The sequence below is a fragment of the Anomaloglossus baeobatrachus genome, unplaced genomic scaffold (genome assembly GCF_048569485.1).
Source record: "Anomaloglossus baeobatrachus isolate aAnoBae1 unplaced genomic scaffold, aAnoBae1.hap1 Scaffold_2712, whole genome shotgun sequence".
NCBI classification, from domain to species: domain Eukaryota; kingdom Metazoa; phylum Chordata; class Amphibia; order Anura; family Aromobatidae; genus Anomaloglossus; species Anomaloglossus baeobatrachus.
In genome coordinates, this window is record NW_027442219.1 from 55,866 (window position 1) to 73,328 (window position 17,463).

At 51.8% G+C, this 17,463-nt stretch overlaps 4 non-coding genes and 3 pseudogenes across 4 annotated transcripts; all 7 read left to right on the forward strand.

Annotated features, from left to right (window-relative positions):
* Window positions 1-425: 425 nt before the first annotated feature.
* On the forward strand, window positions 426-515 carry LOC142264851 (U2 spliceosomal RNA; annotated as a pseudogene).
* Window positions 516-5,959: 5,444 nt separating this feature from the next.
* LOC142264840 (U2 spliceosomal RNA) lies at window positions 5,960-6,162 on the forward strand (annotated as a pseudogene).
* A 1,387-nt stretch (window positions 6,163-7,549) lies between these two features.
* LOC142264871 (U2 spliceosomal RNA) lies at window positions 7,550-7,740 on the forward strand. The gene has a single exon (XR_012731291.1). It is a non-coding gene; the product is annotated as a U2 spliceosomal RNA (small nuclear RNA).
* A 1,387-nt stretch (window positions 7,741-9,127) lies between these two features.
* LOC142264873 (U2 spliceosomal RNA) lies at window positions 9,128-9,318 on the forward strand. The gene has a single exon (XR_012731293.1). It is a non-coding gene; the product is annotated as a U2 spliceosomal RNA (small nuclear RNA).
* Window positions 9,319-10,705: 1,387 nt separating this feature from the next.
* LOC142264874 (U2 spliceosomal RNA) lies at window positions 10,706-10,896 on the forward strand. Its single transcript, XR_012731294.1, has one exon. It is a non-coding gene; the product is annotated as a U2 spliceosomal RNA (small nuclear RNA).
* Window positions 10,897-12,283: 1,387 nt separating this feature from the next.
* On the forward strand, window positions 12,284-12,474 carry LOC142264875 (U2 spliceosomal RNA). The gene has a single exon (XR_012731295.1). It is a non-coding gene; the product is annotated as a U2 spliceosomal RNA (small nuclear RNA).
* A 1,387-nt stretch (window positions 12,475-13,861) lies between these two features.
* Window positions 13,862-13,966, forward strand: LOC142264850 (U2 spliceosomal RNA; annotated as a pseudogene).
* The last annotated feature ends 3,497 nt before the right edge of the window (window positions 13,967-17,463 follow it).

The window sequence follows — 17,463 nt, forward strand, 5'->3', positions numbered from 1 at the left end:
AGGGAAGCGGGTGGTGAGAAAGGTACAGAGGGCAGGGTTTGGGGGCTGGGAAGGAAAGGGAAAAGATTAGGGTTTGGGGATGATGAAAGGGCTTTCTACGGGTAAGGATGGCAAAGGGTGGCAGTGACGGAAAGTCAGGCAACCTGTCCTGTCCGTCTTTTTGTATCGTGAATTGGAAAGACTGCAAGGGGGAGGGGAGTTGCTTGCGCCCTAAAGGAGGAGTTATTCAGATTCATTGCAGTGGGCGGCGGCTGCAAAACGCACCATTCTTCTTGTTTTGGCTCTGCAAAGCAGCCTTTTCAAGGGTTGGCTTGGGTGACAAAATGTCTTGTGTAGGCGTGGGTTTGTCTCCCTCTCGCTCTCTCTCCCTAAGATGTGTCCGGCATAGGCCAGGGTGCCACTCGAGGCCCAAACCAATTCTGGTTATCGCTTCTCGGCCTTTTGGCTAAGATCAAGTGTAGTATCTGTTCTTATCAGAACAAACTGAGCTAGCTACACTTGACGAGATACGATCAGGGAGACGAGCTCCGAAGCCCAGCCGAGACCGGAAGAGGGAGATCGGACGGAAGAAGAGCTCGGCAGAAAGAAGCAAGAAGACGAAGGCTCGGAGAAGACTTGGGGAGACCAGAGGAACTTCGAGGAGGAACACAGCGGGAGAAGACACCCGGAGAAGAATCCAAGATCCAGCTCCGGGAACTCAAGCAGGAACCAGCCATGGCAAGCAAGCCAGAGAAGGCAGCCAAGAAGGCTCAGGACCCAGGGACCTCCAGGAAGGCTCATCCAGAGGCTTCTTCGGCCCAAGTGGCCCCTACCTCCGACGCCAGCCAGCCGGAGGGAGCCCGGACGCCGCCTGAAAAGGCTCCAACCCTGGAGCCTTGGATGCGGCAGACGGTCGCCCTGAAGCTGAAGGCGGTGGATGGTAGGTTGCCGGACATGTCCAGCGACGTGTTCTGCAAGAAGATGATTCTGGATCAGGGCTTCTCCAGGGCGGAAACCCTGAGCGTCCAGACCTTCATGACTGGCATTTTTCTGGTAACCTTTGCCACGGTGAACGCCTGCAGGAGATACTGGGAGGCGATGAACGCAGCGATGCCGGACTCCCCTTTTCATTCTTTTTTAGGATCCTGTCCTATACAGAGGGATGAGAAGAGGATCACGGTCTCCATGCGGAACCCGCACACCCCAGGAAGAGACATCTCCACGTTCCTGGGACGTCTCTGCACAGTGGTGAGGGAGCCATCCCACATCCTTAACGGCAACGGATTCTGGACGGGTAAGTGGTCAGTAACCGTTCGACTCTACAGGGAACCAGCATCCGAGGATGGTCTCCAGCACCTGCCCCCGACATTCTCTCTGGGAAACTCCTTTGGTCTCATCTACTACCCGGACATGCCACACAACTGCAGGAAATGTGGCGGGAAAGGGCATTCGATGAAGACCTGCAAGGAGGACGCCTGCAGGGTTTGCCGGGTGACAGGACACAGCTCCAAGGACTGCCCAAAGAAGAAGACTTGCAACCTATGTGGACAGGCGGACCACCTTTACAAGGACTGCCCACAGCGGGAGAAATCCTGGGCAAGGGTTGCCGCGGCGACCCAGTATCGGGTAGTCACAGCTTCGTCGACCAAGGCAGCTACGACCAAGGCCACAGAGGCCAAGGACAAGGCGGCCAAGAACCCAGCGACCGTGGCTCCAGCCGATGCCCCAGCAGCCACGGAGTCCAGGGAAAAGAAGGGTAAGAAAACTGTTGCCCCCTCCCTGGTCCCCCCCCCTGTCACCCCTGTCCAAACCCCTCCCCCCCCGGCCAACCCTACTGAGGATTCCACTACCTCCACCTCATTTCCCTACTCCTCAGTTGGTCTCCTCACCCCCCCCCCCAAAGCCCACTCTCCCTCCCCAGACCATGAGAGCAGAGGGCCTCAGCACTCTTGCACTTTTCACCGAGGAGGATTTTCCAGCTCTTGTCTCCTCAGGTACAGGCCAAAGGAAAAGGAAGGTGGAAGATAGTCCTGTCGCAGAACCTTCCAAGCTGTTCATTGTGGACCCCAATCCACCCCAGGAAGAGGAGGATGGCCTCCTCCCAGAACCGGACGTGTTGGAGCAGATGGTGGAGTCCCTTGTGGCCGAAGAAGAAATGGAGGAGTCGGAAGCCACTGAGGCACCATCCCTGCTTGATCAGCTAGCAGAAGAGGGTCTGCTGGAGATACCCTTACCAGCAGGTGCCAAAGAGGAAGAACCGCCCGACCGGAGTGGTAACTAAGGCACACCGCCTGCTCTAACTTTCTCTTTCCTCCAATGACTGCTAACATTAACATCTTTTCCATTAATGTTAGGAGCATCAGAGACAAGTTCCGACGTCAGACAATTTTTACGTTCCTTAACACTCAGTCTAGTGATGTATTTTTCCTGCAGGAATGCTCCCTTCCCTCCTCTAGGTCCTTCAACCATCTGGCCAGGGAGTGGACCCATGGCCCATCCTACTGGTCTGGCGGGGGCGACTGTAGGTCCGCGGGGGTCGCCGTGCTGATCAGGGGAAGCGCCTTCACATTGGACTCTGTTCAGGAAATCGTCTGCGGCAGGTTACTGCTCGTGGATGGCACCTGGGCGGGAGAACCTGTCAGGTTCATCAATGTGTATGCTTCTCCTGTGAAGAGCGATCGACTGGAGCTCCTCCAAGCCCTGCGCCCTCAGCTCGCTACCGCCAGGACGGTAGTGATGGCCGGGGATTTCAACTGCCCGATTGAGGAGGATGGACGCAGTTCTGGAACGGCTGCCAAGTTGGACGTCACATCCAAACTGCTCATTGAGATGGTGACCGAAGCCTCTCTTGTGGACGTTGTTGGCTCCATCGGACACGGATCCGTGAACTATTCATGGTGCCGATCCGATGGCTCGCTGCGTTCCAGGATTGACTTTGTGTTTACCTCTCGGGCGGTTGGGCGGAGTGGGCACTCGATGGTCCCCTGCTTCTTCTCTGACCACAGAGCCATTCACTTTCAAGGTGTGCTGGGCCATGGCTTCCCCATTGGCCCGGGCTCCTGGAAGCTGAACTGCTCTCTGCTGGAAAAGGGTGAGATTCTGGAGGAGCTTAGAACTGCCTACTCCACGTGGCGGGCCTACAAGGCGGGCTTCCAGTCTGTTTCTGACTGGTGGGAATACGTTAAACTCGAGTTCCGTTTCTTCTTTCAGGCAAAGAGTCAACAACAGGCGTGTCTGAAGAGGAGGGACTTCAGGAGACTCCAGCGTGAGCTGCGTTCCCTGCAGGACCTTCTTCGATGCGGCTGGGACGTGAGAGAGGAGCTGGAGGAGACTAAGAGGAGCCTGAAAAGGCACTTCGAGGAGGAGTCCGAGCGAATTGTCTTCCGTTCCAAAGTGGAGAACCTGGAGAAGGGTGAGAAATGTAACTCGTTCTTTTTCAGGAAACTCCACGCCGGTCACACGCCCATGAATGAACTACGAGACGAGAGTGGAAACATGCGACGCGGGAAAGAGAACGTGATGAAGGTAGTCAGCGACTTCTACAGCGAACTCTACGCCCGCAAGACTACTGACCCCGAGGCCGCCGATAAGTTCCTGTCAGGTATCACTAACCATCTTGACCCTGCAGACGCGGCGGCCATGGATGTTCCTCTGACGGTGGACGAGCTGCTCTCGGCCGCCAAATCCTTTAGTTCTGGCAGGACACCGGGCAGTGACGGCCTCCCAGCAGAGCTCTATGTAACGCTGGGAGACCTAATCTGTCCGGACCTGTTAGGGCTGTATGAGGAGATGGTGGTGGAGGGCAGAATGCCTCCATCTCTGAGGGAAGGAATGGTCACGATCCTGTACAAGCGTAAAGGAGAGAGGTGCGACCTGAAGAATTGGCGTCCCATCACCCTTCTGAACGTCGACTACAAGATCCTGGCCAAGACGATGGCAACGAGATTGAAGACTGTTATCGGACGGATCATCCACCCGGATCAGACCTGCGGCATCCCCGGACGTCGCATCGCAGACAGCCTGGCTCTCATGCGGGACACGGTCGAGTACATCAAAGCCCGCCGGGTGCACGCAGCCCTGATCTCGTTGGATCAGGAAAAGGCCTTCGACCGTGTTTCCCATGAGTTCCTGGGCAAAGCTCTGCACAGGTTAGGTTTGGGTAACATGTTTTGCTTGTATGTCCAACTAATGTATTTTGATATTCACAGCTCGGTGTTGGTAAACGGCTGGAAGACTGACCCCTTCCCGGTCCTCTCAGGGGTCAGACAAGGCTGTCCTCTGTCACCTCTTCTTTTTGTTTGTGTTATAGAACTCTTTGCAGAGGCTATCCGGCGGAATGGAGAGATCAGAGGGATCACCGCACCAGGACCAGAACGCTTCGAGGTCAAGTGCTCGCTCTACATGGACGACGTGACCGTCTTCTGCGCGGACCGGCGCTCAGTCGACACCCTCGTCCAGACCTGTGAGACCTTCGGACGGGCTTCGGGAGCCAAAGTCAACTGCGGGAAGTCGGAAGCCATGCTCTTCGGGGACTGGCAGCCGGCCTCTTCCGCCCCCTTCCCTTTCAGCATCCAGCCGGATTTCATCAAGGTTCTTGGAGTCTGGTTCGGGAAGGAAGGAGCAGCCCTCAAGTCCTGGGAGGAACGCTTGACCAAGATCACCCAACGGATCGGTCTGTGGAGCCTCAGACGCCTCACCTGTGAGGGCAAAGCACTAGTCCTGCGTAACGAGGTACTGCCCGTGCTGCAGTACACGGCCCAGGCCTGGCCCCCCCTTGCCACCGTGTGCAGGGCCATTACCAGGACGGTGTTTCGTTTTGTCTGGGGATCCAAGATGGACAGAGTAAAGCGGAGCATCATGTACAAGGATCCTCGCAAGGGTGGGAAGGGCGTACCCGATATCCCCACCCTCCTGCGATCCTCCTTCGTATGTGACTGCGTTCGCCGAACTCTGCGAGTCAAGAGAGGTTCCGCGGGTGGGTCCATGTCTCGCTTCTTCCTGCTCCCCCTTTGGAGACGGTTAGGCTGGGACAAGTGGGACAGCTCCTTCCCCTACAACTGGACGGCGCCATGGTTCTACGGAGACGTGGTTCGGTTTGTGAGGGAACACCAACTGGAGGGACTCAAGCCTGATTTGTGGAAGCCAAAGACTATCCACAAACTCATCAGAGCCAAGGACGAAATGGAGAACATTCCAGGACTTCATCACGACACACTGGAGACTGTTTGGACAAACGTGTCATCGGCTGGATTGACCAACGGGCACAAGGACTTGTCATGGATGGCGATACAGGGCGGACTGCCCGTCCGGTCATTCATGCACGCCCGGAACCTGTGCAAAACCCGGTACTGCCCAAGGTGCCCCTTCGTGGAGGAAACATCGCTGCACGCCTTTTGGGACTGCCGTTTCGCACAGCGCCTGTTGGTTGCCCTGGAGGATGACCTGAGGAACTCCGTCCCCAGAGGGAGCCTATCGTACCATTCCGTACTTTATGGACTCTTCCCTGGGACTCACACCGTTGGAGCCATCCAGGAGGCTTGGCGCCTTATGAACTGCTTTAAGGACGCTATTTGGGTCGCCAGGAACCGGCTCATCTTGAAGAGGGAGAGGATGTCTATCCAGGATTGCCGCAGGCTGATCCACAGCCTGCTCAGAGACTATTCCATCATGGACAGTCCGGACGACAGCGCCGAGGAGGAGGTTTAGACCTCTTCCATGCCCCCTCCCTCCTTTTCCCGTTATGTGCGTCTTTCAATAAAGCTTCGGGCCTGTGATTTCCCCACCCTATCCCCCTTTTCCCCTACCCCCATCCCCCAATCGCCGGTTCGTCGTTATTTATGGTCTAACTTTTTCTTTCAGCTTGAGTGTTATGGATAAGCATAGGAGTGTGATGTATAGTTTAGTGCGTCGTACTCTATGGCTATGTAAGAAGGATTGTATAGTTCTGTGTGTACGGGGCTGCGGCACTGTACACGGTTTGTTACCTTTTTGTGAGTAGTGCATGATAATAAAGATGCTGTTAAATCAAAATCTGTTCTTATCAGTTTAATATCTGATACGTCCCCTATCTGGGGACCATATATTAAATGGATTTTTAGAACAGGGAGATGGAAAAAGAGCTTGCTCTGTCCACTCCACGCATTGACCTGGTATTGCAGTACCTCCAGGAACGGTGCACCCCTTCTTAACCCAGTTTCCAAAAGCAGAACTCAATTCACCTGATTCATATTAGCCCGATTTAATGAATTGGAAGAAAGCATACGTCTTCATATGCACCTCAATTTGGCCCATTCACTTTTCACACTTCCTCCTTTTGTTTTTTATCTTTCACACTTTTGACTTTCTTTATTCATCCAAATAGCAAACTCATCACCACTCAACCTGACCAACTCGGCTATGTCCCCGTGCTGCAGTTCTCTGTCTTATCTAGATCATTTGCAATTGAATGGAATAGATCCCTTTTGGACAAAGTGGATTCACCTGCTGCTGCAGTGACCACAGGTGTGATAACATCTAGAATTGGCATCTGGTGCGATCTCTCCGCTTCCACTCCAAAGAAAGTTACCTGTTTATTCCTATCATGCATTGGTTTTTGGGGTTTTCTTTGAGTAATGATGATCTCTTTAGTAGTCTGTTGGCGCCCTCTCCTGGAGGAATAGTTTGCTTGCTCTTGGACATTCTAAAAGAGAGGTCATGATAGACATTGAGCTTCTGAGCTCAATTGGGGACAGTCATGGGTGATGAATGTTTGCAACCTACTGCGAAGCCTCATACCGCAATATAAGGAACGTCAAATACTAAGAAAGGGCGGCCTATGAAAGAATTACTACTTTCAATAAGTACACTTAAACGGCTAATTGGGAATAGAAAAACTGTAAAAAGCCCTCTGAGAAAGCCCCCCTCTAACCTTTGATAGTAAGCTTTTCTGTAGTCTGCCTGTTGATGTATTTTCCGTTTGAACTGTGCACAACATGAAGAGACGGAACACTGGCGGCTTGTCACAATGCCCCCCGATGACATCACAATAGCGCTGCTGCCTAGAAAACAAGCTGCGCAGAAGAAGTTGTTCTTTGGGTGGGAGGGTGGGCTAGTGGAAGGAGGGGGCAATCTCTTTTTTTCCCGGGTGGTAGGGGGATGACAGGAGAAGGGAAGCGGGTGGTGAGAAAGGTACAGAGGGCAGGGTTTGGGGGCTGGGAAGGAAAGGGAAAAGATTAGGGTTTGGGGATGATGAAAGGGCTTTCTACGGGTAAGGATGGCAAAGGGTGGCAGTGACGGAAAGTCAGGCAACCTGTCCTGTCCGTCTTTTTGTATCGTGAATTGGAAAGACTGCAAGGGGGAGGGGAGTTGCTTGCGCCCTAAAGGAGGAGTTATTCAGATTCATTGCAGTGGGCGGCGGCTGCAAAACGCACCATTCTTCTTGTTTTGGCTCTGCAAAGCAGCCTTTTCAAGGGTTGGCTTGGGTGACAAAATGTCTTGTGTAGGCGTGGGTTTGTCTCCCTCTCGCTCTCTCTCCCTAAGATGTGTCCGGCATAGGCCAGGGTGCCACTCGAGGCCCAAACCAATTCTGGTTATCGCTTCTCGGCCTTTTGGCTAAGATCAAGTGTAGTATCTGTTCTTATCAGTTTAATATCTGATACGTCCCCTATCTGGGGACCATATATTAAATGGATTTTTAGAACAGGGAGATGGAAAAAGAGCTTGCTCTGTCCACTCCACGCATTGACCTGGTATTGCAGTACCTCCAGGAACGGTGCACCCCTTCTTAACCCAGTTTCCAAAAGCAGAACTCAATTCACCTGATTCATATTAGCCCGATTTAATGAATTGGAAGAAAGCATACGTCTTCATATGCACCTCAATTTGGCCCATTCACTTTTCACACTTCCTCCTTTTGTTTTTTATCTTTCACACTTTTGACTTTCTTTATTCATCCAAATAGCAAACTCATCACCACTCAACCTGACCAACTCGGCTATGTCCCCGTGCTGCAGTTCTCTGTCTTATCTAGATCATTTGCAATTGAATGGAATAGATCCCTTTTGGACAAAGTGGATTCACCTGCTGCTGCAGTGACCACAGGTGTGATAACATCTAGAATTGGCATCTGGTGCGATCTCTCCGCTTCCACTCCAAAGAAAGTTACCTGTTTATTCCTATCATGCATTGGTTTTTGGGGTTTTCTTTGAGTAATGATGATCTCTTTAGTAGTCTGTTGGCGCCCTCTCCTGGAGGAATAGTTTGCTTGCTCTTGGACATTCTAAAAGAGAGGTCATGATAGACATTGAGCTTCTGAGCTCAATTGGGGACAGTCATGGGTGATGAATGTTTGCAACCTACTGCGAAGCCTCATACCGCAATATAAGGAACGTCAAATACTAAGAAAGGGCGGCCTATGAAAGAATTACTACTTTCAATAAGTACACTTAAACGGCTAATTGGGAATAGAAAAACTGTAAAAAGCCCTCTGAGAAAGCCCCCCTCTAACCTTTGATAGTAAGCTTTTCTGTAGTCTGCCTGTTGATGTATTTTCCGTTTGAACTGTGCACAACATGAAGAGACGGAACACTGGCGGCTTGTCACAATGCCCCCCGATGACATCACAATAGCGCTGCTGCCTAGAAAACAAGCTGCGCAGAAGAAGTTGTTCTTTGGGTGGGAGGGTGGGCTAGTGGAAGGAGGGGGCAATCTCTTTTTTTCCCGGGTGGTAGGGGGATGACAGGAGAAGGGAAGCGGGTGGTGAGAAAGGTACAGAGGGCAGGGTTTGGGGGCTGGGAAGGAAAGGGAAAAGATTAGGGTTTGGGGATGATGAAAGGGCTTTCTACGGGTAAGGATGGCAAAGGGTGGCAGTGACGGAAAGTCAGGCAACCTGTCCTGTCCGTCTTTTTGTATCGTGAATTGGAAAGACTGCAAGGGGGAGGGGAGTTGCTTGCGCCCTAAAGGAGGAGTTATTCAGATTCATTGCAGTGGGCGGCGGCTGCAAAACGCACCATTCTTCTTGTTTTGGCTCTGCAAAGCAGCCTTTTCAAGGGTTGGCTTGGGTGACAAAATGTCTTGTGTAGGCGTGGGTTTGTCTCCCTCTCGCTCTCTCTCCCTAAGATGTGTCCGGCATAGGCCAGGGTGCCACTCGAGGCCCAAACCAATTCTGGTTATCGCTTCTCGGCCTTTTGGCTAAGATCAAGTGTAGTATCTGTTCTTATCAGTTTAATATCTGATACGTCCCCTATCTGGGGACCATATATTAAATGGATTTTTAGAACAGGGAGATGGAAAAAGAGCTTGCTCTGTCCACTCCACGCATTGACCTGGTATTGCAGTACCTCCAGGAACGGTGCACCCCTTCTTAACCCAGTTTCCAAAAGCAGAACTCAATTCACCTGATTCATATTAGCCCGATTTAATGAATTGGAAGAAAGCATACGTCTTCATATGCACCTCAATTTGGCCCATTCACTTTTCACACTTCCTCCTTTTGTTTTTTATCTTTCACACTTTTGACTTTCTTTATTCATCCAAATAGCAAACTCATCACCACTCAACCTGACCAACTCGGCTATGTCCCCGTGCTGCAGTTCTCTGTCTTATCTAGATCATTTGCAATTGAATGGAATAGATCCCTTTTGGACAAAGTGGATTCACCTGCTGCTGCAGTGACCACAGGTGTGATAACATCTAGAATTGGCATCTGGTGCGATCTCTCCGCTTCCACTCCAAAGAAAGTTACCTGTTTATTCCTATCATGCATTGGTTTTTGGGGTTTTCTTTGAGTAATGATGATCTCTTTAGTAGTCTGTTGGCGCCCTCTCCTGGAGGAATAGTTTGCTTGCTCTTGGACATTCTAAAAGAGAGGTCATGATAGACATTGAGCTTCTGAGCTCAATTGGGGACAGTCATGGGTGATGAATGTTTGCAACCTACTGCGAAGCCTCATACCGCAATATAAGGAACGTCAAATACTAAGAAAGGGCGGCCTATGAAAGAATTACTACTTTCAATAAGTACACTTAAACGGCTAATTGGGAATAGAAAAACTGTAAAAAGCCCTCTGAGAAAGCCCCCCTCTAACCTTTGATAGTAAGCTTTTCTGTAGTCTGCCTGTTGATGTATTTTCCGTTTGAACTGTGCACAACATGAAGAGACGGAACACTGGCGGCTTGTCACAATGCCCCCCGATGACATCACAATAGCGCTGCTGCCTAGAAAACAAGCTGCGCAGAAGAAGTTGTTCTTTGGGTGGGAGGGTGGGCTAGTGGAAGGAGGGGGCAATCTCTTTTTTTCCCGGGTGGTAGGGGGATGACAGGAGAAGGGAAGCGGGTGGTGAGAAAGGTACAGAGGGCAGGGTTTGGGGGCTGGGAAGGAAAGGGAAAAGATTAGGGTTTGGGGATGATGAAAGGGCTTTCTACGGGTAAGGATGGCAAAGGGTGGCAGTGACGGAAAGTCAGGCAACCTGTCCTGTCCGTCTTTTTGTATCGTGAATTGGAAAGACTGCAAGGGGGAGGGGAGTTGCTTGCGCCCTAAAGGAGGAGTTATTCAGATTCATTGCAGTGGGCGGCGGCTGCAAAACGCACCATTCTTCTTGTTTTGGCTCTGCAAAGCAGCCTTTTCAAGGGTTGGCTTGGGTGACAAAATGTCTTGTGTAGGCGTGGGTTTGTCTCCCTCTCGCTCTCTCTCCCTAAGATGTGTCCGGCATAGGCCAGGGTGCCACTCGAGGCCCAAACCAATTCTGGTTATCGCTTCTCGGCCTTTTGGCTAAGATCAAGTGTAGTATCTGTTCTTATCAGTTTAATATCTGATACGTCCCCTATCTGGGGACCATATATTAAATGGATTTTTAGAACAGGGAGATGGAAAAAGAGCTTGCTCTGTCCACTCCACGCATTGACCTGGTATTGCAGTACCTCCAGGAACGGTGCACCCCTTCTTAACCCAGTTTCCAAAAGCAGAACTCAATTCACCTGATTCATATTAGCCCGATTTAATGAATTGGAAGAAAGCATACGTCTTCATATGCACCTCAATTTGGCCCATTCACTTTTCACACTTCCTCCTTTTGTTTTTTATCTTTCACACTTTTGACTTTCTTTATTCATCCAAATAGCAAACTCATCACCACTCAACCTGACCAACTCGGCTATGTCCCCGTGCTGCAGTTCTCTGTCTTATCTAGATCATTTGCAATTGAATGGAATAGATCCCTTTTGGACAAAGTGGATTCACCTGCTGCTGCAGTGACCACAGGTGTGATAACATCTAGAATTGGCATCTGGTGCGATCTCTCCGCTTCCACTCCAAAGAAAGTTACCTGTTTATTCCTATCATGCATTGGTTTTTGGGGTTTTCTTTGAGTAATGATGATCTCTTTAGTAGTCTGTTGGCGCCCTCTCCTGGAGGAATAGTTTGCTTGCTCTTGGACATTCTAAAAGAGAGGTCATGATAGACATTGAGCTTCTGAGCTCAATTGGGGACAGTCATGGGTGATGAATGTTTGCAACCTACTGCGAAGCCTCATACCGCAATATAAGGAACGTCAAATACTAAGAAAGGGCGGCCTATGAAAGAATTACTACTTTCAATAAGTACACTTAAACGGCTAATTGGGAATAGAAAAACTGTAAAAAGCCCTCTGAGAAAGCCCCCCTCTAACCTTTGATAGTAAGCTTTTCTGTAGTCTGCCTGTTGATGTATTTTCCGTTTGAACTGTGCACAACATGAAGAGACGGAACACTGGCGGCTTGTCACAATGCCCCCCGATGACATCACAATAGCGCTGCTGCCTAGAAAACAAGCTGCGCAGAAGAAGTTGTTCTTTGGGTGGGAGGGTGGGCTAGTGGAAGGAGGGGGCAATCTCTTTTTTTCCCGGGTGGTAGGGGGATGACAGGAGAAGGGAAGCGGGTGGTGAGAAAGGTACAGAGGGCAGGGTTTGGGGGCTGGGAAGGAAAGGGAAAAGATTAGGGTTTGGGGATGATGAAAGGGCTTTCTACGGGTAAGGATGGCAAAGGGTGGCAGTGACGGAAAGTCAGGCAACCTGTCCTGTCCGTCTTTTTGTATCGTGAATTGGAAAGACTGCAAGGGGGAGGGGAGTTGCTTGCGCCCTAAAGGAGGAGTTATTCAGATTCATTGCAGTGGGCGGCGGCTGCAAAACGCACCATTCTTCTTGTTTTGGCTCTGCAAAGCAGCCTTTTCAAGGGTTGGCTTGGGTGACAAAATGTCTTGTGTAGGCGTGGGTTTGTCTCCCTCTCGCTCTCTCTCCCTAAGATGTGTCCGGCATAGGCCAGGGTGCCACTCGAGGCCCAAACCAATTCTGGTTATCGCTTCTCGGCCTTTTGGCTAAGATCAAGTGTAGTATCTGTTCTTATCAGTTTAATATCTGATACGTCCCCTATCTGGGGACCATATATTAAATGGATTTTTAGAACAGGGAGATGGAAAAAGAGCTTGCTCTGTCCACTCCACGCATTGACCTGGTATTGCAGTACCTCCAGGAACGGTGCACCCCTTCTTAACCCAGTTTCCAAAAGCAGAACTCAATTCACCTGATTCATATTAGCCCGATTTAATGAATTGGAAGAAAGCATACGTCTTCATATGCACCTCAATTTGGCCCATTCACTTTTCACACTTCCTCCTTTTGTTTTTTATCTTTCACACTTTTGACTTTCTTTATTCATCCAAATAGCAAACTCATCACCACTCAACCTGACCAACTCGGCTATGTCCCCGTGCTGCAGTTCTCTGTCTTATCTAGATCATTTGCAATTGAATGGAATAGATCCCTTTTGGACAAAGTGGATTCACCTGCTGCTGCAGTGACCACAGGTGTGATAACATCTAGAATTGGCATCTGGTGCGATCTCTCCGCTTCCACTCCAAAGAAAGTTACCTGTTTATTCCTATCATGCATTGGTTTTTGGGGTTTTCTTTGAGTAATGATGATCTCTTTAGTAGTCTGTTGGCGCCCTCTCCTGGAGGAATAGTTTGCTTGCTCTTGGACATTCTAAAAGAGAGGTCATGATAGACATTGAGCTTCTGAGCTCAATTGGGGACAGTCATGGGTGATGAATGTTTGCAACCTACTGCGAAGCCTCATACCGCAATATAAGGAACGTCAAATACTAAGAAAGGGCGGCCTATGAAAGAATTACTACTTTCAATAAGTACACTTAAACGGCTAATTGGGAATAGAAAAACTGTAAAAAGCCCTCTGAGAAAGCCCCCCTCTAACCTTTGATAGTAAGCTTTTCTGTAGTCTGCCTGTTGATGTATTTTCCGTTTGAACTGTGCACAACATGAAGAGACGGAACACTGGCGGCTTGTCACAATGCCCCCCGATGACATCACAATAGCGCTGCTGCCTAGAAAACAAGCTGCGCAGAAGAAGTTGTTCTTTGGGTGGGAGGGTGGGCTAGTGGAAGGAGGGGGCAATCTCTTTTTTTCCCGGGTGGTAGGGGGATGACAGGAGAAGGGAAGCGGGTGGTGAGAAAGGTACAGAGGGCAGGGTTTGGGGGCTGGGAAGGAAAGGGAAAAGATTAGGGTTTGGGGATGATGAAAGGGCTTTCTACGGGTAAGGATGGCAAAGGGTGGCAGTGACGGAAAGTCAGGCAACCTGTCCTGTCCGTCTTTTTGTATCGTGAATTGGAAAGACTGCAAGGGGGAGGGGAGTTGCTTGCGCCCTAAAGGAGGAGTTATTCAGATTCATTGCAGTGGGCGGCGGCTGCAAAACGCACCATTCTTCTTGTTTTGGCTCTGCAAAGCAGCCTTTTCAAGGGTTGGCTTGGGTGACAAAATGTCTTGTGTAGGCGTGGGTTTGTCTCCCTCTCGCTCTCTCTCCCTAAGATGTGTCCGGCATAGGCCAGGGTGCCACTCGAGGCCCAAACCAATTCTGGTTATCGCTTCTCGGCCTTTTGGCTAAGATCAAGTGTAGTATCTGTTCTTATCAGAACAAACTGAGCTAGCTACACTTGACGAGATACGATCAGGGAGACGAGCTCCAAAGCCCAGCCGAGACCGGAAGAGGGAGATCGGACGGAAGAAGAGCTTGGCAGAAAGAAGCAAGAAGACGAAGGCTCGGAGAAGACTTGGGGAGACCAGAGGAACTTCGAGGAGGAACACAGCGGGAGAAGACACCCGGAGAAGAATCCAAGATCCAGCTCCGGGAACTCAAGCAGGAACCAGCCATGGCAAGCAAGCCAGAGAAGGCAGCCAAGAAGGCTCAGGACCCAGGGACCTCCAGGAAGGCTCATCCAGAGGCTTCTTCGGCCCAAGAGGCCCCTACCTCCGACGCCAGCCAGCCGGAGGGAGCCCGGACGCCGCCTGAAAAGGCTCCAACCCTGGAGCCTTGGATGCGGCAGACGGTCGCCCTGAAGCTAAAGGCGGTGGATGGTAGGTTGCCGGACATGTCCAGCGACGTGTTCTGCAAGAAGATGATTCTGGATCAGGGCTTCTCCAGGGCGGAAACCCTGAGTGTCCAGACCTTCATGACTGGCATTTTTCTGGTAACCTTTGCCACGGTGAATGCCTGCAGGAGATACTGGGAGGCGATGAACGCAGCGATGCCGGACTCCCCTTTTCATTCTTTTTTAGGATCCTGTCCTATACAGAGGGATGAGAAGAGGATCACGGTCTCCATGCGGAACCCGCACACCCCAGGAAGAGACATCTCCACGTTCCTGGGACGTCTCTGCACAGTGGTGAGGGAGCCATCCCACATCCTTAACGGCAACGGATTCTGGACGGGTAAGTGGTCAGTAACCGTTCGACTCTACAGGGAACCAGCATCCGAGGATGGTCTCCAGCACCTGCCCCCGACATTCTCTCTGGGAAACTCCTTTGGTCTCATCTACTACCCGGACATGCCACACAACTGCAGGAAATGTGGCGGGAAAGGGCATTCGATGAAGACCTGCAAGGAGGACGCCTGCAGGGTTTGCCGGGTGACAGGACACAGCTCCAAGGACTGCCCAAAGAAGAAGACTTGCAACCTATGTGGACAGGCGGACCACCTTTACAAGGACTGCCCACAGCGGGAGAAATCCTGGGCAAGGGTTGCCGCGGCGACCCAGTATCGGGTAGTCACAGCTTCGTCGACCAAGGCAGCTACGACCAAGGCCACAGAGGCCAAGGACAAGGCGGCCAAGAACCCGGCGACCGTGGCTCCAGCCGATGCCCCAGCAGCCACGGAGTCCAGGGAAAAGAAGGGTAAGAAAACTGTTGCCCCCTCCCTGGTCCCCCCCCCTGTCACCCCTGTCCAAACCCCTCCCCCCCCGGCCAACCCTACTGAGGATTCCACTACCTCCACCTCATTTCCCTACTCCTCAGTTGGTCTCCTCACCCCCCCCCCAAAGCCCACTCTCCCTCCCCAGACCATGAGAGCAGAGGGCCTCAGCACTCTTGCACTTTTCACCGAGGAGGATTTTCCAGCTCTTGTCTCCTCAGGTACAGGCCAAAGGAAAAGGAAGGTGGAAGATAGTCCTGTCGCAGAACCTTCCAAGCTGTTCATTGTGGACCCCAATCCACCCCAGGAAGAGGAGGATGGCCTCCTCCCAGAACCGGACGTGTTGGAGCAGATGGTGGAGTCCCTTGTGGCCGAAGAAGAAATGGAGGAGTCGGAAGCCACTGAGGCACCATCCCTGCTCGAGCAGCTAGAAGAAGAGGGTCTGCTGGAGATACCCTTACCAGCAGGTGCCAAAGAGGAAGAACCGCCCGACCGGAGTGGTAACTAAGGCACACCGCCTGCTCTAACTTTCTCTTTCCTCCAATGACTGCTAACATTAACATCTTTTCCATTAATGTTAGGAGCATCAGAGACAAGTTCCGACGTCAGACAATTTTTGCGTTCCTTAACACTCAGTCTAGTGATGTATTTTTCCTGCAGGAATGCTCCCTTCCCTCCTCTAGGTCCTTCAACCATCTGGCCAGGGAGTGGACCCATGGCCCATCCTACTGGTCTGGCGGGGGCGACTGTAGGTCCGCGGGGGTCGCCGTGCTGATCAGGGGAAGCGCCTTCACATTGGACTCTGTTCAGGAAATCGTCTGCGGCAGGTTACTGCTCGTGGATGGCACCTGGGCGGGAGAACCTGTCAGGTTCATCAATGTGTATGCTTCTCCTGTGAAGAGCGATCGACTGGAGCTCCTCCAAGCCCTGCGCCCTCAGCTCGCTACCGCCAGGACGGTAGTGATGGCCGGGGATTTCAACTGCCCAATTGAGGAGGATGGACGCAGTTCTGGAACGGCTGCCAAGTTGGACGTCACATCCAAACTGCTCATTGAGATGGTGACCGAAGCCTCTCTTGTGGACGTTGTTGGCTCCATCGGACACGGATCCGTGAACTATTCATGGTGCCGATCCGATGGCTCGCTGCGTTCCAGGATTGACTTTGTGTTTACCTCTCGGGCGGTTGGGCGGAGTGGGCACTCGATGGTCCCCTGCTTCTTCTCTGACCACAGAGCCATTCACTTTCAAGGTGTGCTGGGCCATGGCTTCCCCATTGGCCCGGGCTCCTGGAAGCTGAACTGCTCTCTGCTGGAAAAGGGTGAGATTCTGGAGGAGCTTAGAGCTGCCTACTCCACGTGGCGGGCCTACAAGGCGGGCTTCCAGTCTGTTTCTGACTGGTGGGAATACGTTAAACTCGAGTTCCGTTTCTTCTTTCAGGCAAAGAGTCAACAACAGGCGTGTCTGAAGAGGAGGGACTTCAGGAGACTCCAGCGTGAGCTGCGTTCCCTGCAGGACCTTCTTCGATGCGGCTGGGACGTGAGAGAGGAGCTGGAGGAGACTAAGAGGAGCCTGAAAAGGCACTTCGAGGAGGAGTCCGAGCGAATTGTCTTCCGTTCCAAAGTGGAGAACCTGGAGAAGGGTGAGAAATGTAACTCGTTCTTTTTCAGGAAACTCCACGCCGGTCACACGCCCATGAATGAACTACGAGACGAGAGTGGAAGCATACGACGCGGGAAAGAGAATGTGATGAAGGTCGTCAGCGACTTCTACAGCGAACTCTACGCCCGCAAGACTACTGACCCCGAGGCCGCCGATAAGTTCCTGTCAGGTATCACTAACCATCTTGACCCTGCAGACGCGGCGGCCATGGACGTTCCTCTGACGGTGGACGAGCTGCTCTCGGCCGCCAAATCCTTTAGTTCTGGCAGGACACCGGGCAGTGACGGCCTCCCAGCAGAGCTCTATGTAGCGCTGGGAGACCTAATCTGTCCGGACCTGTTAGGGCTGTATGAGGAGATGGTGGTGGAGGGCAGAATGCCTCCATCTCTGAGGGAAGGAATGGTCACGATCCTGTACAAGCGTAAAGGAGAGAGGTGCGACCTGAAGAATTGGCGTCCCATCACCCTTCTGAATGTCGACTACAAGATCCTGGCCAAGACGATGGCAACGAGACTGAAGACGGTTATCGGACGGATCATCCACCCGGATCAGACTTGCGGCATCCCCGGACGTCGCATCGCAGACAGCCTGGCTCTCATGCGGGACACGGTCGAGTA